Source organism: Hermetia illucens, chromosome 5, assembly GCF_905115235.1.
Source record: "Hermetia illucens chromosome 5, iHerIll2.2.curated.20191125, whole genome shotgun sequence".
In the NCBI taxonomy this organism is placed as follows: Eukaryota; Metazoa; Arthropoda; class Insecta; order Diptera; family Stratiomyidae; genus Hermetia; species Hermetia illucens.
Window position 1 is genome coordinate 111,074,840 of NC_051853.1, and position 21,684 is coordinate 111,096,523.

General features: G+C 41.4%; 1 protein-coding gene across 1 annotated transcript in view; it reads left to right on the forward strand.

Annotated features, from left to right (window-relative positions):
• LOC119656810 (monocarboxylate transporter 12) overlaps window positions 1–21,684 on the forward strand; it is a 106,624-nt gene continuing 84,940 nt past the window's right edge. The window contains exon 1 of the mRNA XM_038063429.1: window positions 1–227. The gene's annotated coding sequence lies outside the window, so the exon portion shown is untranslated. The remainder of the gene's footprint in view (window positions 228–21,684) is intronic.

Sequence of the window (21,684 nt, forward strand, 5' to 3'; positions counted from 1 at the left end):
GGGTCTTTTTTCTTGTTTTGCTTTTCTTCTCGCTAAGTAATTCGGCTTAAAAAATCCGGTTGTCTTACTGAAGTTAGTTACGCGAATGGCTGGAATAGTTAGGAGTGATTTCCGAAGTGGAACTGAGTGTCGTTACAGCCTCACGCTTCTGACAGATCTGCAGCAGAAGTGACGCGCTGAAATTTTTGGTCGCTACTATTGATTTTGTGATCATGACCTAGGTCACGGTAAATATAATCCCTAGTGTGGATGTGGTTGAGTTGTTGTTCAATTAGATTTCCACCACGTGCTGTGTCTGATATCAAGTCGAGTCACGTGGAATGTTTGAAGTTCGGTACAGAACTTTATGACTACTGTTTGATGGATAGATATAAACGTGACGGATTGAAACAAAAGTGAAGCAATTGTTTCATGGCAATCTTGTATCCTTCGATCCTTCCGTGCTCCCATGCATATTGTATATATCCATGTGTTGGATTAGTTCACTTGCCTGTATATTATATGTATATTCCTCAAGTACCATTGTGATGAAGCCCTAGTGTTGCTGAGGGTGCTAAGTAGTCGAGTTCTCTGTTCCTTACTTTTCTGGGGTGTATTGTGTCTGCATAGGCATTGCAGTTGTAGATTGCTATAGTCACGTTTTGGATGCTGTGCTATCTTTAGTTGCAATATTAATTTTACCCTTGCATGTATGGCTTTCGAGGAGTGTTTCTATAGTGAACATGGTAACTTACCATTGTGTATCGTATGTACGAATTGTTTGGTACAAGTGACTTCTCGGCGTTGTTTCTTAAATAAAAAAATGTACGTACCAGTCAAAATCAGTTTGCCATAATATTCTGGAGTCAGCTTAATGAGAACTCAAAACTTACTGCAGTTCGAACGCTCTAATTTAATGGGGATTGCAGTTAGGCAATTAAAGTTTAGTGAAGGATAACATTGTTTAGTAAGCCAGAATGGTATTCAGATTAGTAAATTTTTAGTTTTCGTTATTTGGATGGTTTGATAGAGTTTCCGTACCTTTTCAAAATTGGCACACAGTTTTTATGGTTATTTGATTATTCCTTGCAATGATTCATTTCAGTGGAAACCGGTGAATAATGTGTAAAAGTTCACCTGGTGAAGAAATATGATTTAAAATTTTCGCTAATTTTGGAATTGGTGAAGATCGGCTGTTGTATGAGAAGGTACATGTGTAAACACAACGATAGTCTCCCGATTTTGTGCCGCCGCTATAGGCAGTTTCCAAAATATTCAACTTTGATACTAAGTTAAGATTTGGATTATTAAAAAATCAAGTTCAATGAAATACAGAAATAGGAAAGCAAATACTGATAAACAATGCTGGACTGCTTTCTGTTGTGAGAGGAGCCGTTCGTTATTAGGCAGACTCAGAGTGTTTAATATGCGTTTTACTTGAAAGTTTTGAAAAATTTCCGGATGATTTTCCATGAAAGGCTTTGTTTAGGGAAGAAGGCCCACACAGTCTTATACGTGCAGCTATACATATTTTATCAAAAATGGCATATGTTATACGGCCTCGTTTTTTGCGACATTCGGGTATTTCCCCAAAAGAGAAGGAACTGACCTTGCATGACAAAATCTGAAATATGTATTTTCTAGAATGTAATATCTGTTCAAATGGTGAATAATTTGAAAGAGATTGAATAATGGATTATTTTTACCAACCAAATTTTTTAATCACTATTGTAAACGTTAAAATGGAAGGAAAACGGAAGGGAAAAATTATATATATTGTCTTCAAAAATATAGATTTAATATGACATAACTTCGAGACTAGGCAGAAAATAGATACACTACAAGATAGTATGTACGTGTAAAATAAATTATGTGTATTCCCCGGAAATTAAGGTCCACTTCTCTTGTAATCTACGGTGTCATTAAAGCTTTCAACCTGTGAATTCTTTCAGTCAAGACCGATTGACATGAAATTTGGGATGAGAGTATAGAATGGCATAAAAAGCAACAGTTATGTAGTGGCGATATGCGCCAACCCCCGGGCGGGGCATGGCACGTCCCTCTCCTCCCACCCGGGGATGACAATTTTCTCTTCGAAATAAGCTCAGAAATCGATTAAATGGGCAATTCTAAGCAAAAGATGTCTTATGGAAATTTTTCGTAGAAGTAGTAGTTTTCGAGTTATTCATGTTCAAACATGTCGATTTTTCATGGAAAATTGCATGTTTTTCAATAGTTTTTCGCAAATAACTCGAGAATCATGCATTTTCTGTAGAAATGACATTAAGAGGGTCATCCAGTGTGGAGACGGTTTCGTTTTTTTTAGAATTTTTTTATGAAGAACTGGATAAAGATACAAATACGAATTTTTCACCATAGATTTATTAATATCTTGAGCTTGCATAGTAAGTTTCCCAGCCCGATCGCATAGTTCGTTATTGAAATACAGAGCAATTTATACACTCATCTCCAAAAAAAAGGGTTTTTCCGCTGCCACGCTAGAGGGCGCTGTGATCATCTTAAAGTAAAAAAAAGTAAACGGCATTTTAACGTACAACTACAGTCCGCACACTAAGATTATTAAAAAATATTAAAAGCTAAATTTTTGGTTGCCGTGTTAAACTTTTTTTTTGTGAATTTTGCTGTTTTTTTCACGGCTTCTTCAATGAATAAAAAAAAAGACAACTGAATGAATCACAATTATCCTAGTTTGCGGACCGTATGTTCTGAATAAATCGTGAAAATTTCAAAGAATTCCGTTGGATAGATTTTGGGCTATAGTGGCACCCGTTTTTCAATATGCAGTTTCGAGAAAAACGCATTTAAAAAGTATAACGCGATATTTAGCCATAAAACCTTAACTGGCCATTGATCTGCTATGCCTAGTCCGTAAACCTTAGGTTTCTTCAAGAAACACATGTATAGCCTTGGCTTCTATTCTCATCCTTTTAGCGAAGTAATTTGAACGTCATTCGGACCGATAAATACGAACTTTATTACGGCGATCGACATAAATTTGACATGTGACTTATCACGTGTTTAGCACTATAATTTCCGAACGAATCCGAATATTAAAATATCACTTGACCTATGTATTCTACACTATATCTAGATACAATTGGATCCAAAAAAAAAAATCGGTTCCACGGATCCGACACACGGGATGACCCCCTTAAGCGGAAACAAAACAAACAAGAATCAATTTCTGAGGTTATTTCGAAAAAAAAAAAACGCTTTCACCGTTGTGTTTTACGTTTCCTTGTTTCAGTTCTTGATTCACCTTTCGTTATATCACCATTCTTCCGTCAGAGCCGTAAATATTAAAATTTTTATCTTTTCTCAGAACGTTTCGATCTTATACCGAGCGAACTCTAATCGTATTTTACGGTTGGGTTTGTAAATAAATGGTTTTGGTTTTGGTGCAACCGGGCATTTACTTATGTGCACCCTTCACTTCTGGTGACACGTCTTATCGTTTCGGTATTACGGCTCTTTTTCGTCTCAGCATGGTGCTGTGTTTCCAATTGGAGGAAACAATAGGAACAGCAATTTTCTGATTCAATTTCACTTTTTGCATGATACTGCGCGCTTTTTAGTTACGATTTTAGAACGCCCAATGCGTTTTAAAGTTTTGTGTGCAACAAAACCTTTCTTTATAAATTGCAAACAGCCGCCGCTTATCCAATTTCGGATCATGAATGTAATAATAATAATAATAATAATCGTTGGCGCAACAATCCAATTGGATCAGGGCCTGGAAGTGTGTTAGAGCACTTCAATCCGTACCGGTACACGACAGTACATTGTAGGAGGCAATGTGATCAGCATTGCGCTCGCCCGAGATTATTACCCTGATTTGACTCAGGTACTCATTCACAGCTGAGCCGACTGGTATCCGACGTCAAATTACCATACAAATTACACTGCTGTACGCCAGCCTTGTGCTCTAACCACTCAGCCATCCGTATCATGTATGTGCGTACCGTAAGGTGTTGTTTGCAATTCGTACACATATACGTGTACATCTCCAAGCCTGTTGGCTGCAGTCCGAAATGGTGAATGAGATGCGCACAAATATGTACAAGGAACATAATTGGAATGTGAACACCAACATAAGAAATATGTAAGTGTTTAGAAAGGAGGGTAAAGAGGGTGAGATGTATATTTTTCTTTGACGAAAATAAATAAAATAAAGCCCTTACTGAGGGCGAACTACAAAGGAAACTCTACTTTCGTAAGCAAAATTCAAATCCGGACACAGTTAAAGAATCGTAATAATGACATAAAAAGGCAAAAAGATAACTTGTTAATACATCGTCTGGAGACTTTTACAATCGTATACGGCCTTCACTCTTCGTGGCATGAATTCCACTGAATGCTGGGCATATTCGGCTGAAATCTTTTTTAAGGGTTTGTGTAAACACAAAACCTTATTAAAATCGGTTTACTGTCTGTCTGTCTGTCTGTCCGTCACACGCATTTTTCTCGGAGACGGTTATAGCGATTGACACCAAATTTGGTAGAAAGGTGGGAACTGTGAACGCTCATGCATATAGTGAGTTACATCCTTTTACGACGAATTTAAGGAGGGGTCCCCATACATGCAAAAGGGGGTGTACATTTTTTGTTTTCATCAAATATAGTCATGTGATGGTTAGTACTTTTCGAAGCCGGTCTTAGAATTGACTTTTGTTAAAAAGGTGTTGAGTGCGGGGGGTTGAAAGTGGTCATTTTTTTAACGAACCCATTTTCAGGAACTACCCAACTGAAAAATCTGAAAAAAAAATCAGGGGGCTGCCACTATATGGTGCCTAGGCTCCGAAATACCCTCCATACCGATACCTGTTCAAATAAAGTTAATAATAGTATATTACTATAATTTTTAGTAATTGACAGGAAAACCCACCTTAAGTTCACCCTGGAATCACAAAATTTTGCAGAAATGTAGGCTACAGTAGATAGCATAATCCTGCCAAATTTGGTGAAAATCGCACTATTACTAACAAAGTTACACTAGGTCAAAACTGTCTGCTCCTCTGCAAATTCAAGACTATGAATGTCAATATCACTTGAAAGTGGCTACTTTCACATAATAGGTACTGAATTTCTGGTACAGAAGGTTCACTATATAGCGCATAGTATAAACCAGCACCCTGCAAACACAAGATTGATTACTTGCTTACCAACTCTCTACAAATTCATAACATCCATTATTGCTGGAAAGACAATGCCCACCTTGAGACGAAACAAATTCCGGGGGGAGAAGGGTTGTTGAGTTGGATCACGAGGTTACAAAGGGCAACTCATTACGGACTCGGAAGTTGTAAGATAGGCAACTAGAGTTCAAAGAAATCTTTTAAATTGATATTTCTATTACCCTAAGACTTTTGCTTGCGTCCCACATACCTGCCCAACCGATTGCAATGTCTGTGCCGCATCGATTCCAAACTAATAAAGTTTCGGGTAATAGTCATGGAGAAATAGAATACCACCTGTTTAATACGTTCATTTGGGAATACCAACAACTCAGAACCCATCGGCATATGGAGAGGCATCTTCCAAAGAATTTATCGAGTCCTCTTTGGTTTTGTATGATTGGTTACTGAATGGTGCCAAAGTATATGGATTTACAATAAAATACAGATGACTTCGAGTTGTATGTTGGTACTTATGATCATTCTAGAGACTGCTGCGAATAATAGACATGTTTCACGGTGGTATTCAGATGGAATTTAGTTTAGATAAGTGTTGAATCCAAGACATCCCAAGCCGCATGACGGACATATAATTGATAACCACCGCATCCAAGTTATGATTGACCTCCCAAATACCTAGGAGTTCTGTAAAAAACCCAGGTTCGAATTGTTAGTTTGAAGGATGTGCTGTTCATTGAACATATTCGCTATCCCTTGACTAGCATATGAATTCGGAATATTGCCGTCCAGCAGAAGATATGGACTAATATGTTCAAATTCCGAATGCATTGCCCAAGTTACAATATAAAAGTGGTCGGATCAAGCAGAGACGCAACCCTAAAAAGACAATTAGGGAGCGAAAAGGACCCATTAACGGAAGAGGAAAAAAGTGGGATTTACAAGATCAGCTGCAATGACTGCGAGATGGTCTACATTGGCCAGACAAAACGCCTCATCACGACTAGGTTCCAAGAACACCTAAAGGAAGTAGAGAAGGGAGAAAGACGAGGAGCCAACACGGTGCGTTCTTCGGTTGCGATGCACGTCATAGAGGAGGGGCATTCTGTGACGAGGGCAAATCTTGAGCTGGTAGGACAAGTGAATAAGCCACACACCTTGGACGCATGGGAGAGCTTGGAAATATTGCGAAAGGATGCGGCAAAATTGATGAACACAGATGGAGGGAATTGTGCATCAAGGCTAATCAAAAAACTCGCTGACAAACACAGGGACCGCACCACCCACTAACTATTGATAATTGATGGCCATCAACCCAAAAGTTATAATATTATCCCTACCTGCATGTGGACCTTTTTACGTTTTTCTCTTTACCTTTTAGAATTTGCACCCACATACGGATCTTTAGCTTTTAAGCAAATTTTTATAATCTGTCGCTACAAACCTTTAATTTGTTTTATTTAAAAATCAGGAAAAACTTCCCAATGATTTAGTAGCTTAAGTACTGAGGAAGAGAGTAAGTAGCTTTCGAAATACGTATTTACTAACTATTAAAATATATTGTAGTAGGAGCAAGCTACCTAGTTTTATTTTTATTTTGTGTAAAACCAAACCTTATTAAAATCGATTCACTGTCTGTCTGTCTGTTACACGCACTTTTCTCCAAAACTACTAAACAGATCCGAACGAAATTTGGTGGAGAGATGAGAACTATGAAATCCCACGCATACAGCGAGTGGCATAAATTTAGGCGGAGTTTAAAGGGGGCTCCTCATACATGCAAAGGGGGGATTCATTCATTTTCACCGGATATAGTTATGTAGGGTATAAAATAAAAGATCTGGATTAGTACTTTCCGCAACTGATATTAGTTTAGCCGTGAATTGCAAAGTGCACAAGTGAGGAGTCAAAATAAACGCATTTAAAGTGAGGCAGGACTCATTTTCGGAAACTACCCAACCTAAAAATCCGAAAATAATCAGGGTAGCGCACCTGGATGAAATCTAGGCCTCAAAATATTTGCCATTCCGATATCTGCTCAAGTAAACTTACTAATAGTATATTGCCAACTTTTAGAAATTTACTGAAAAACTCCCTTAAATTCATCCATTCGAATTTTGCACCATCATAGAGGACAATATTTCGTACATACGTCTTAAATTTCATGGATGGTCATTAACACCAAAGTTATAGCAGTTCAAACTTAACAATTTCGCGCGAATTAACCGCTCCCAAAGCCAAGCAAATAAGATGCTAACGTCATAATTAATGGGAATAATTGACATTCGCGTGAAATATCAAAGTCGCATTTATGAAGAATCTAGTTCTCTGCAGCCCTTTTTAAGGTTTCGTGTAAAACACTTATGTGAAATCTAATCCTCGAGAGATGTCCCATTCTGGTATCTGCTCAAATAAATTTATTAATAGTAAATTACCAGCTTTTGCAATGCAATTTTTAACTATGTGACAGGGAGCTGTTGTGCACTCGCGGCTCCTCACAGCTTTTTCTTTTTCTTAAGCCTTTGTCCCGTTCATAAGCGGGGTCGGATCGGTTTCGCTATTTTATTTTATCATATGCCTGATCAGGGTGCAATCACGAGGCCATTAAATCCCTATCCAGTGTATCAAGCTAACTTTGTTTTGGCCGGCGTTTTCGTTGCTTACCGTTATCTTCGATCTTCAGTGAATTCTCGTTAGCGTGAATTACGTGGTCACACCATCGAAAACGCTTCACTCGCAGTTTTTCACGATCGTTGCAACCCCATATCGATTGCGGATATCCTCGGTTCGGATGTTAAGTCCTTGAGAGTTTAACGTGAGCACCTGTCTGGACGACTTAATTCCACGGTGTTTTTAAGACACGGATTGATTTTGTGACCACAATCAGAGCCCCGCTGAGACAAGCAACAACCGCACCAGTTTATACCAAGTGCATGGCTTAGCATTCATACTGATGAATGCAAGACCTACTTAAATCTCTACTGAACTAAGGAGTACGGCACCCGTGTTGAAACGCAACACCACGCCGAGGCCCCTATGAAACTCCCACTAGGGGGCCAAACCCAAACAACCGAACTGTACTCACATACAACGGGAGTTCACCCGAAGTATGAGATTCCAAGGGCTATCCCGGTACCCATGGTACCAGTATACCCTTGGTAAGGTTTCGTGACCAAATCGCCACTTCAGATAAGTCCCCGTGCAGACTCGGGTCTGATCGCCCTGCATTATCGCGCATTATCGTATTTAATATTCCGGTCCGACATAGAAACCTGTTGCATATTTTTTTGTCTGTGCATGTAACAGGCGGACAAACAATCCATAAACCTACTCTAATTAGATTTTGTTTCTTATAAAACTCTGAGTGTGAAATAGAGAATAATGCTACTCTTATGTAGTGTTTCATAAACGTGAAAATTTGTGCTGCGTATTTGAAAAAATTATTTGATTGTGCTTTTTATATTTTTATTTATCAAAATTTCCCGCCAAATGATGTTATCAACCAGATAGAAATTTTTCCTGATACAATGGATATTGTAACGATTAGATTATAAATGAGCCTCAGCAAAACACATAATCAGGTGCCGACTGTAAAGTTAATTAGTTTTGCGTCGCAATATAATGATAAATTTATGATCTCAGCCTTGAGATCTCGGAGGTGACTTTTCTGATAGAGTTCTTTGCTTGTAAGAGGCCGCTTAGCAGCATTTAGAAAATAGTTGCGTAAATTGCAACAGATTCATTTCTTAGGTATTACAAGAATTATAATTTCGATGTTTTATTAATTGCTCACTATCTCCCAAACCGGAAATGCCCCCGTACAACAAAAAAGTCAATACCCAGAAGCTCGGCGCTTTAGTAATATGTAAGTATATTTGAGTGTAAATTTGCCTCTTTTGTGTTTAGTTCGTAATATTTATGTATTTAGTATGTCAATCTATCGACTTTAGTGTAATACCGATATTCAGTCTTAGATTACAATAAATTTGCACCAAAAGAAAAACAACTTTGACGTATTGCAATTATGTTAGTAATAATGCGATTCTCAGCAAAGCATATATTATAGCCAAAACATATCTTTTATTTGATATTGCACATGACTATATTCGGTAAAAAAAAGATTTTACACATTTTTTATATATTTGCGGTGTTCGGAAGATGAAGCCCATTTTCAGACAAAACTGGAAAACTAGAAGTGGGTCAAAGCGAAACTTAGTGTCTGAGTATTATTATTTTTTCCTTATAAAGCTTGATTCATGTTAATATAAAGCCCCCGAAAACCAAAATGTGGTCAAAGGGTAGTATAGGTCCCAGGGCGAAACGTGGATTGGTACCCACGATGGAGCATAAAACCTGGGAAATGCCTGCTGAACCAACACCAACACCTCTACTACCAAACCCTATCTCCACCTCCACGTGGTGACCGCTGGGAGCTCTTTCTTAACGAAAAGCTGCAGATGGAGAAGGATGAAGGCGAGTCTCCCGCGCAAATTGTACCAGCTGGTCCTCCAGGTTGGGCGTTGGGTAGGGCTGAGTGAAAAAATCCAGATTGATTATTTTCCCAAGCAGGTCCTAGTTTTAGTAATTATGGCGAAATAGGGAATTAAGGGGTAACAAATATAGACTTAAACAGGCGTCAGAAGCTGTCTACAATTTAAGCCTCAAAGTATATCCGATCTTGATATCCGCTCAAATAAATTCTTTATTTTTTCCGAAAAACCGTCAAAAAATTCAAAATTCTGCAGCAGTATAAACAAGAGTATGTTGCTGGAAACTGGAAATGGAAATATTTTCGTGTAAATTTACTAGCTCCCAAGCCATAGAAATGTGGTATTGGAATGATACTTATAGTGAATGGATGACATATAGAACAAAAAAGTTAACAGGGCACTTTTACCCAATCTTTTTAAGGTTTTGAATTGATTCAACGTCTGACCCTCTTTTAAAGTTTTGTGTAAAAGAAAACCTCAAAATACGTCCCATTCCGATATCTTAAACTTAATAACAGTATATTACTAACTTTTAGAAATTGACTGAAAAAACCCCCTTAAGTTCATCTTAGGAGTACTAATCGGCATAGAGGACAGTATCGTGCATAAGCATGCCAAGTTTTTTGAAAATCCAACTATTAGTGTCAACGTTATAGCATTTCAAACTTAGCAATTTCGTGCGATAAGATGCTGATGTCATAATTAACCAGAATAATTGACATTTAAATGAAATATTAAAATTATATTCATGAAGAATCTACTTCTCCCCAGCCCTTTTTAAGGTTTTGTGTGAAACAAAACCTTAATAGAATCGATTCGATGTCTGTCTGTCCGTTTGTCTGTCTGTCTATCTGTCACACCCGATTTATTCGGAAATGGCAGAAACTGGCTTCGTGCCAGGTATTGAGTGAAAAAATTTAGTTTGATATTTTTCGAAGCAGGTCCCAGGGGCTAGACGTCACGAAAATTTGTGAGAGGATGTGGTCTGTTGTTCATTTCACATACAGTGGCGTCATTTTGTGTTAAGTTAAAGGGGGGGGGGGGCTCCCCATATGTGTGGATGAAGGGTGCAAATTTCTTTTCCCAGAATGTGGCCATATGGGTTATCAGATGAAAGGGCTCAATCAGTACTTTTCGAAACTTGTCCCATATTTGATATTGGGTGAAGTGAGAGTGATGCCTCAAAATATAATACAACCCCCCACAAGTGTAACAGATCTCGTTCTCAGAACCTATCCAACCGAAAAATCACAGTGGTGTATCTAATTGAAAGCTAGGTCTCAAAATATATCCCGCTCCGATATCTGCACAAATAAAGTTGATAATAATATATTAGCATATTTTATAAATCTAGCCGTTTTCCGCGCTCTCCTTGTGTACTCCGCTTTTTCGAGTTTCACCTAAATCCTTTTGATAGCGCAGTATACCAGTTTCCCTCGGACTTCAGCATTTTCTCGACGATATTTTCCAGGCCCCTCCTCTTTGAGCAAAACTCTGAACAGTAGAATCATCCAAACTGAATTGGTGCAGATATTTCCTGTAACCACTATGCCCTGACGTCGCTGAATCTACTCCTCAATACGGGGAAATAAAAGTATCGGTCCAGGGCTCCCTCTGCGCGTCATCCCATCGCTACTGCCCCTTTTCAAGCGACTCCCACCTTGCTGCCTTTCGGTATTCTGCATCCTTTTGAGGTGGTTTCATTCTTCTTTTCTCCTACAGGCAGCATGTGTCACTCGCCAGAATGTTTATCGGGATCATTCCCGCAGTAACATACGCCGTCTCGCCTGAGATTGTTCTGAAGGCGCTGCATACTATATGGAAAAGCTGGACATCCCAGCCTCAACAGTGTCACAAGCGACCCAAGTGACACCCAAGCAGAAAGTCATCGACCTTCGCTCAAGTAAAAGAGTGCGAAACAAGGAGTGGGAAGCTTTGGGGAATCAACAGGCCCCAAAAAGAAAAAAAGGATTCTTGACGAATCCAACAAACGGAACTAAAAGTTTAGAAGGGTCCAAAGTACCAAAAGTAGGAACGACTAGTGAACCGAAACTGAAAGAAAGTAAGAACGGTTGGACTAAGGTCGTGAATAAAAAAAGAAGTAAGAAACAAAAGGTGCGAATTCGCACGGGGCAATTGTAATCTGCAGCAGAGGACATCTAACATATGCGGAGATGCGAAGTGTCAGCAAAATCCGGAGGACCCAGAAGGGGGATCTCATGTTTGAGCTGAGAAAATCCAACGTGGGAAAAGCCGACGGCTTTTGTAACCAAGTTATAAACTCACTTGGGGAGAATGTCGCGGTTCGTTCCCAAAAACACGAGGTCTATATACAGTGCAAGGATCTCGATGAGGTAACATCCAGAGAAGAGATCTGCACTGCCTTGAAGGAACAATTCAAGTTGGAGGAATTCAGGGAAGAATCTATCGTGAGCGTAAGAAAAGCTTATGGTGGTACTCAAATGGCCACAATGGGACTGCCAGTGGAGTCAGCACAGAAGTTGTTGGCCGTGGGGAAGGTTCGAATTGGATGGGTCGTTTGCCGACTAAGGGAACAGATCTCTCTAAAAGGTGCTTCAAATGCCTAATGTCTGGACACTTCGCAAAGGCATGCACTAGCGGCATGAATCGGTCCGATCGATGTCGAAGATGTGGGGAAAAAGGACATATTGCCAAGGAGTGCAATAGAGACCCTAAATGCATTTTGTGCGAAGAAAAGGAGGGAAGGGATAACCGGCATACTGCCGGAAGTGATAATGCCCAGAATTTAGGAAGACGTTAACTGCAGTGAAAAAAATGAGGTTAACACAAATAAACCTTTATCATTGCAGGGTCGCACAAGATTTGCTTGCGCAGACCACTTACGAATCCGCGATGGAGATTGCTATCATTAGTGAACCGTACAGAAATCTTGACGGTGGTGTATGGGTCACAGATTCGACTAGTGGAGCGGCGATATGGGCGTGCGGTCATCAAGCTATACAATATAGCATAGGTCCGGCGGCTAGAGGCTTTGTATATTCGTATATAGCTGTTACGCGCCACCGAGCCTCACACTGCTGAGTTTGAAGACGTACTAGACGATCTTGTTCGACCAAGTCCAAAGGTGATAGCCGGTGACTTTAATGCGTGGGCTATCGAGTGAGACAGCAAAGAGGCTAACGCATGGGGGCGGTGCTTATTACAAGCATCCGCCCACTTATATATGGTTCTGGCCAACGAAGGCGATATAAACACTTATCGATCTGACTTTTGTCAGCGCTGCGTTAGCACGTGACATGTCCTGGCAAGTTAGCGAGGACTTCACGTACAGCGACCACCGGGCAATCACCTTTGAACTAAGGACGGAGCTACAAGGCAGGAGATCCACACTCCGAAAGCCGAAATCCAGAAGGACACCAGGATGGTCTGCCAAAGCGATGGATGAGCCGACATTCATGGAGGTGTGGCTAGACTTGTCTAGCAAAGCAGGCACCTCTACGGATAGAGCTCTCCATGTCACACAGAACATTTCTAAAGCATGTGACGCGTCGATGCCTAGCAGATGCTCATTCCCCACTAGAAGACCCAATTATGGGTGGAATAGTGAACTCGCCAGCCTTCGATCGATTTGCCACAGAGCCAGACGAACAGCTCAGAGGGTAGGATCGATCAGGGACAAAAGTAGCTATAGGGAAGCTCGCAAGAACCTCAAGTTCGCCATCCAGCGGAGTAAGAGGGAATGTTTTAAGGAGCTCTGTTTGGAAGCGGACATAAATCCGTGGGGTAGCGCCTATAAAGTCGTGACAGGACGATTCAGAGGCCGATCGTCTCCGCAGATCACGTGCCCTATACTCTTGTTGAAAATAATCCAGGGGTTATTTCCCCAGCAAGAGGGGGGTACTGACACCTTCCAGCGCCCCCTGAATGTGACGCCGATTCCAGCAGGGACGAGCTGATGGAGATCTGCAGTCGAATAGGCGACAGCAAAGCCCCCGGTCTTTACGGCACACGCAATAAGACCCGCAAACTTGCCGGCAAATGTTGACCGGATGTGTTCGCGGAGCTGTTCGAAACTATCTTTCCTGCACCATGGAAGCGGCAGAAGCTGGTGCTGTTGCCTAAGGCTGGCAAACCTTCAGGGTAACCGTCCTCCTATAGACCCATACGTCTTCTAGACACTATGGGGAAAATGTTGGAGCGGTCATTTATAATAGATTACTTCCAGTCGTCGAGAGTTAAGGGGGTCTTTCAGATAGGCAGTATGGGTTCCGTAAAGCCAGATCAACCATTGGTGCCATCAAAATGGTTGTTGGCTTGGTCGAAAATGCAATTCACGGAAGGGGTTGTACCAGCAAATATTGTGTGGTGGTCACCCTGGATGTGAGGATAAATGCATTCCTCGGCCAATTTGAACCTTATACGAAAGTCTCTGGCGACGATTGGTGTTCCCACTTACCTCGCCGCTATTGTAGATCGCTACTTGAAAGAGTGGACACTCTGGTATGATACCGATAATGGACCCAAAGAGTACGTTATCTCCGCGGGCACAGGGCTCTATACTGGGCCCACTACTGTGGATGTATAATGTATAATATGTATAATGATGTATTCCGGTTCCGGAGGAGGCCAGGGTAGTGGGTTTCGCCGATGATATAACACTGGCTGTGGTCGCAAGGCATCTCTAGCATGCTGAGTTGTACTCAAGCGAAGCAATCAGTGTTGCTAAGGCTTGGTTAGAGAGTGCTGGACTGGCACTCGCTGAGGAAAAGACGGAAGCGGTCCTCATCACTAAGCGCCGCAAAAGAAATTACGCCTGCGTTAGAATCGGGAATCGTATCATCACTTCCATGCCGGCCATCAAATACTTGGGGGTGATGATAGACGGAAAACTCAATTTTAAGCAGTACATAGAGCATACTTGTAAAAAAGCATCCAATACGAGTATGGCTCTGGCAAGGATGATGCCGAACGTAGGAGGACCGCGGTAAACTTGCAGGCTGCTCATAGCCAGGGTGGTGAGTTGTATCATGCTGTATGCAGTCCCAGTTTGGAGAAACGCGCTTCATGTTTTAGGCAATGCATATAATCTGAGTACGGTTTACAGAAGAACAGCCTCAAGGGTGTGTTCTGCCTTCAGGTTTTAGTGGATAAATATCCCACACTCTGGCACGCCCAGGCCAGAGTCTTTTGAAGATTTTCACCTCCTTAAAAAAAACAAAAAAGACGGACAGATGGACAGAAGGGCAGACGGACAGATGACGGAAAGACGGACATATTTCATATGAGCACACCACTCCGATTTTTTCAGATTTTTAGGAGGGGTAGTTTCGGAAAATGACTCCTTACTCACGCACTTTACAATCCACGTTAAAGCTAATATTAGTTTCGAAAAGTAATAATCGAGACATTTCATTTGATACCCTAAATTATTATTCCCGGTGAGAAAAATTTTTGCATCCCCGCTTTACATGTATGGGGAGCCCCCTTCAAACTCCACGTAAATTTATGTCACTCACTGTGGGCGTGGGATTTCATAGTTCCCATCTGTTCACCAAATTTCGTTTGGAACGGTTTAGTCGTTTTGAAGAAAAGTGCGTGTGGCAGACAGACAAATCGGGAAACCGGAAGTTGGATGCTTCAGCTATGAAAGGTTTTGTGTGTTTTTTTTATAAAACATTTGAGCGGTCATTTGTCCCATTAGAACCTAACACGTCATGTACGCATATATTACATGAGAATATCCACGCGTGATACTAAGTCTTCAATTTGTCAGAAGCGACAAATTTAACCTATTATAACTTTCTGAGTAATAGTGCGATTTTCACCAAACTTGGTTGGATCATGCTCTATGCTATAGCCTACATTGCTGCAATTTCGTTATTTTAGGATGAACTTAAGGGGTGTTTTGCAGTTAATTGCTAAAAATTATAGTAACATACTATTATAAACTTTATTTGAACATATATCGATATGGAGGGTACTCCGGAACCCAGGCAACATATAGTGGCAGTAAATGATAACTTTCGACCCCCCGCAATCCCCGCCTTTTCAATAAATGCCAAAACTAACCGCAATCTTTCCTGTGATACTTCACGTGACTATTTTTGGTGAAAAAAAAATTACACACCCCGTTCACAGTCCACACCTTTCCGCCAAATTTGGTTTCAATCTATAACCGTTTCTGAGAAAAATATCTGTGTCAGACAGACAGACAGATAGGCGGTAATTCGATTTTAATAAGGTTTTGTTTTACGCAAAAGAGAAAGAAAGAAGAAGTGCAAAAAGCAAATAATTAAAAATAAAACAAGGGCGTCAAAATAAACATTCAAAAAAGTTTTTAATTGTGACAAAAATTATTTAACAAACTGCAAGGTGTAAAGCGGGAGAGGTCACTTTTTTCGAGAACCATTTCTCAAAACCTTCCCAGCTAAAAAGTCAGGGAAAAATCATGGTGATTGTCTTTATATAACGTCTAAGACTCGAAATATTCTTCATCCCGGTATTTTTTCAAATGAAGTTGATAATAATATAATACTATTTTTATAGATTGATTGCAAAGTCCTCGTAAATTTACATTAAGCCCTCTAATTAAATTTTGCAATTGTGTGGGCCACCTGTGTCTAGCCCGTCTAGCTCCGGGCCTGTTGATTTCTCACTTCCCTACATCACAGATTTCAAAATCTTCAAACTACATACATACAAGAGCATGATACTAATAATAATTTAATTTAGATTAAAACCTCGGATTAGACTAATTTGCGGATAATAATCATACACACTTAAATCAAAATTACCAATTATGATATCAAAGTTAATGAAGCGAACTTGTGAAATACTATATGAGCACAAACGATCAAATTTCGCGCTCGGCAAATTGTGATAATTCCATACTTAAATTTGGATTCAATGTAAGCCATAAATTTGTTACCAACAGCTAATAGAGCTCTTAAAAAATTTTAGTTGCCCCTGAATTCGTCAGATAACACCTAGACTGTTTAGATGTACATGTGCCCATAAATACGTAGATATCATATATTGTACGAATTTGTATGTGCGTTATCTTAGCTGAGCCATTTTCATTGAATGTCTAGTGATAAATAAACGTTTCCAGTGTTTGGCTGGTTTTTTCGCTTCTAACGAAAATTCTCACGCTGAAGTTGTTTGCGTACGACCAGTCGAGCTGATAATGTATGAGGGGTTTGCCCCTGGACTGTGTTCATTAATATTTAGTTAGCTGCAATACTACTATATTATGATTAACAAGTGCTTGAGGTTACCTGGTTGAATTTAGTGGCGGCCGCACGATAGCGTACTAGAAAAAAAATAGCAAGATGATCCACAGAATGTATAGATCTAAGAACTCGAATTTGTATGGTAATTGCTATATTGTTAACCAAGGTATTACTGCATTGTGGAATTTTTGAAAAGACTAGATGACTTGACGTCTTTTTCTGGTAGTAAAAGCGAATAAATCTTATCAAATTTAATTATATACTGTATGAGTATACAGAGTGGGTGGAAAGTTCTGTTACAAAATACAAAGTAATTTAACCATTTTTAATAACAATTTACTCCAAAGCTAAGGGTGTCTATCTATGTACTAATAATTAAATATTACAACACCAAATGAACGGTAAAGGAACTACTCAAAGTTGTCAATACACTTCTGTAAACGCGTGTGAAAATTACCACTTACAGCCATGCAATGTCTAATGGAAATCTGGCTTCAAGCTCCTATAAATGCGCGTTCAAAACCCCTAAAAAGTTCATTCCACGTTTTAAGTGCAGATTTAGATGAATGAGCAGGAGGCTAGCCTTTTTGCAGGATAAATCAATTTCTGTTAAGATGTTGCAATGACCACGGTTTCAGAACATCTTTTGAATTGTTTTCACTTCGCATTAATTGTCACATTCTTGGCAATGAAACCCAAGGTATTTCTATTGAGGAAGAAATACCTGCCCACATCGTTACTGAAGTTGGATAGTGGGTGGTAGTGGTAGGTTTCACAACAAGTGATTTTTTTTCATCCTGTTTACAGTTCATGACATATTTACGGTTTATTAATAAGGTTTTGTGTGAAACAAAACCTTATTAAAATCGATTCAATGTTTGTGTGTCCGTCAGTCTGTTTGTCTGTCTTCCTGGGAGTGACCCAGCTGATTTACTCGGAAACGTCTGAACGGATTGTCACGAAATTTGGTGACAACTTGCATAGGCGTCATTCTCTATGGAGTCTGAAGAGGGTTTCTCGTATATGCGAAAGGGTTGAGTAAATTTTTTTTGAATTGTTTTCAGTAGTAACTAAAATGATAAACATGTTTGTACTTTCCTGCCAGCGGTTTTTAATTTACGTACACTGGGCAAAGTGGAGATGTGTGAACATGTGCTAGATCAATATAAATGCGTACATATATATATGTAAGCATCAAGAGGACGTTGGCCGATCATAATAGGAGGCGATTTCAATGCGTGGGCTCTTGAATGGGGCAGCCGGATAACTAATGTGAGGGGACGTGTTCTCCTCGAAGCATTCGCGGAGCTGGACGTGGTACTGGCGAATGTTGGGTCTTCGTACACTTTCCGGGGAAGGGGCCTGGGGTCTATAGTGGACCTGACATACGTGAGTGCCACTTTAGCCAGTAGAATCGCTTTGCATGTCAGTGAGGACTATACTCACAGCGACCACCAGGCAATCTGCATAGAGATCAAGGGCGGATCGAGCTCGAAAAAGAGTTTTCGCAAAATGCCGGGTGGTATGCTTGGCTGGACAGTGAAAGCGTTCGAGGGGGACACGTTTTCCGCGGTGCTCAAATCTGACATATCCCTGAATGGTACGGCTGGAGAGAAAGCCACCCAGATCACTCGATGGGTGACGGAAGCATGCGATGCTACTATGCCCAGAAGGCGATTGCTCCCCAGTAGGCAACCCAACTACTGGTGGAACAATGAAATCGCAAGTTTGCGAGCCGCATGTTTTCGGGCAAGGAGGCTTTGTCAGAGGCTCAGGGGAAAACCCGGTGGCGACGGTCGAGAGGAGGCACACAAGCAATTGCGTGGCCGCCTAAAGGAAGCCATTCGGAGGAGCAAAAAGAACTGCTTCAAACAGCTGTGCGACCATGCCGACATAAACCCTTGGGGCGAGGCTTGCAGAGTGGTGATGAAAAGGCTGCGGAAATCACCCCAGGTGACCTGTCCGCGCCTCCTCAAACAGATTGTTACCACTCTGTTCCCTCACCACGAAAATAGGGGAAGGCAAGTTTTTGTCCAGCCAAATGACGGCATAATACCGCCTGTAACTGTGGAGGAGCTGCGGGAAATATGTGGTAGGTTCGGTGACAACAAGGCCTCAGGTTTGGATGGCATCCCCAACCGAGCTTTGAAACTGGCAGTGAAGACTAGGCCCGACCTTTTCGCCAACACCTTCGAGGCGTGTCTAAAAGAAGGAATATTCTCTGCCCAGTGGAAAAAGCAAAAGTTGGTGTTGCTTCCGAAGCCTGGCAAGCAACCTGGAAACCCAGCGTCGTATCGTCCTATCTGCCTGTTGGATACAATGGGGAAGATGATGGAGAGAGTCATCTACAACAGACTCCTGCCCATCGTCGAAGCCAGCAATGGTTTGTCGGAACGCCAGTTTGGTTTCCGACGCGCCCACTCTACGGTGGACACAGTTGGCATGGTGGTAAACCTGGCAAAAGGTGCACTGATTTCTGGCGGCTGCTGTGCCGTGGTGGCGTTGGATGTCAAAAACGCATTCAACTCGGCCAACTGGAATAGAATTAAAGGGGCGTTGGCTGACATAGGTGTCCCCGGATACTTAGCGAATTTGGTAGAAAAGTACCTCTCAGAGAGGACTTTCTGGTACGGGACGGATGACGGCCCCAAAGAGTACATTGTCACAGCCGGGGTACCACAGGGATCGGTACTTGGTCCCCTGTTGTGGAATATCATGTATAATGGGGTGCTTGCTCTTCCCGTCCCAGAGTGGACTACGATTGTCGGCTTTGCTGATGACCTAGCTGTGGTTGTTGCAGCAAAACACCCAGAAGATGTGGAGGTTTACGCAACGGAAACAGTGAGAGCGGTAAAGTCCTGACTAGAAAAGGCCGGGCTGACCTTGGCGGACGCGAAAACGGAAGCGGTCTTGATAACGAAACGCAGGAAAAATAATACTGTAAAAGTGGAGGTCGGTGGACATACGGTCGTATCAAACCCTATCAAATACCTGGGGGTAATAATTGACACCAAATTGGGTTTTAGGGAGCACCTAGAGTATGCATGCCAAAAGGCAGCCAGTGCCACCACGGCACTTGCAAAAATGTTGCCAAATATTGGTGGGCCGAAACATTGCCGGAGGTTGGTGCTAGTCGGAGTGGTGCGCTCCATCCTGCTCTACTCGTCGCCTGTGTGGGCAGAGGCGCTTGCAAACTCTCAGAGACGGTAGCAGGTGAACTCGGTTTACCGGCGGATGGCTTTGAGGGTTTGCAGTGTTTTTAGAACCACATCAGGTGAGGCAGTATTGGTGGTAGCAGGCATGATCCCGGTTGACATTCTGGCCAAAGAAATGAGTGTCCTGTTCAATGCAAGGCATATGGAGGGGCATGCACAGCGTCGAAATGCGGCAAGGTCAGAGTCGCTTGATCTCTGGCAACGCAGATGGGACGAGTCTGCGAAAGGTTGGTGGACGCACAGGCTCATTCCTAACATTAGGGTGTGGCTTGAGCGAAAACATGGGGATACCAACTACCACATTACCCAGTTCCTCACAGGACACGGTGGTTGCTACAGGCAGTATCTGCACCGCTTTGGGTTGGATGATTTTCCAAACTGTCCCAGATGCGTTGGCATACAGGAGGATCCAGAGCATGTGATGTTTCACTGCCCACGATTTGCGATGGAGAGAAGGAGCTTAAACCAGGTGCTGGGCAGGAGCGGGACCCCGGAGAGCTTGGTTACTGAGATGCTGGAGTCCGAGGAGAAGTGGCTTGCGGTTAGCTCCGCAATCATCCAAATGCAGGAGGAGTTGCTGAAAGAACAAAGAAGGAGGAAAGCTGCAAATAGGAGAAGGATGAGTGCCTAAGAGCAAACCTACCCCGCGAAGTAATACCTCAATGGTGGTCCCGCGGGGCTGGGGCTGGAGAGACCGGGGGGTGGTTTTTAGTGGGGGTGAATCCCACACGCGCCCGCTGTTGTTCCGCCGTTCGGGCGGCGGAGCTGTGGCGGACGTGTCTTTCTAAGATTTTCCACCTCCGTGTACGCACACAAAAAAAAAAATATATGTAAGCATCGGCTTGCTGTGATAGATAGTGTTTGCTTATTTAGAATAAACACAGTATTTATGGCTTTGATATGTATGTACATATCTGTATCTTTAGTTTGGCAAAATATGAAGGAATATTTTATATTCTCAGCATCGTGCATAGAAAGTTTCTCACATAACTTTTATACTCGAAGTGCCCAGCTTCTGGTATCCCGACTTGTTTAACTATTACTTTTCACTTTCCCGAATTAGTCATCCTTTTATTGGGCAATTGAGGAGTTGTAACTCGCTGTTAATTGTTTATTTAACTGTAAACAATTCAAAAGCCGGACGCTAGGTGGTTCAGATATTGTGTGTTTCTTATGGAAGACTATTTGAGTGTACAACTGTTCCATTTGTAGCTAAACAGTAATGTATATGTATACTATCCACTTTAGTGTGATATTGATTTTCAATGTTTTGAGTTGCAGTAAATTTACACATAATGAACATCTTTATTAGTAGGATTTTTACCAAATTTGATAAAATTGTGCTTTATTGTCATAGCTTATAATGTTGCCCTGATGATTCTTTATAAACTTATTCCCCTCTTTAAGACTGATGTTAAAACTAATACCCACTTCGGAAAGTACTTATCATGACCTTTCATTTGTAACCCCGCATGACTGCTTTCGGTGTACACAATCCCAACCTTCAAACAAGATTGTGTGTCAAATCGAAGTAGCCGTTTCTGGAAAAAATGCGTGCACCAAGTGGCCAAAGACAGACAGGCAGACATTCTTAGCTTGCCCTTAAGTATTTAGGTGTAATGATCGATCAGAA